This window comes from Penaeus monodon, chromosome 22 (genome assembly GCF_015228065.2).
Source record: "Penaeus monodon isolate SGIC_2016 chromosome 22, NSTDA_Pmon_1, whole genome shotgun sequence".
Lineage (NCBI taxonomy): Eukaryota > Metazoa > Arthropoda > Malacostraca > Decapoda > Penaeidae > Penaeus > Penaeus monodon.
This window is the reverse complement of record NC_051407.1, coordinates 40,427,035-40,427,334: the sequence shown is the minus strand read 5'-3', so window position 1 is coordinate 40,427,334 and position 300 is coordinate 40,427,035.

Sequence of the window (300 nt, the reverse complement as noted above, 5' to 3'; positions counted from 1 at the left end):
TGACTAATGGCTAAATGTTGATGAAGGGGGCCATGCCATGATACAAACCCGTCGCAATTGCAAAGATCTTGGTTAATTATAGAATTTTCAAATCGGAAGCACTACCTGCACAGTGAGATAAGTACGGCGAAGTTATAACTTTATATGACAAGTCTATCATATAAATGTGAGTGAAATATGTGTATCACTTAGAAAAAAAAGTTTCTAAAAAGTTTTGCAAAAGATACAGAAGTTCTGTATTTATGTTACAAGGCAAGAGAAAAACGGAGCTGTGGAATTTCTAGACAGAATATTTGGAAG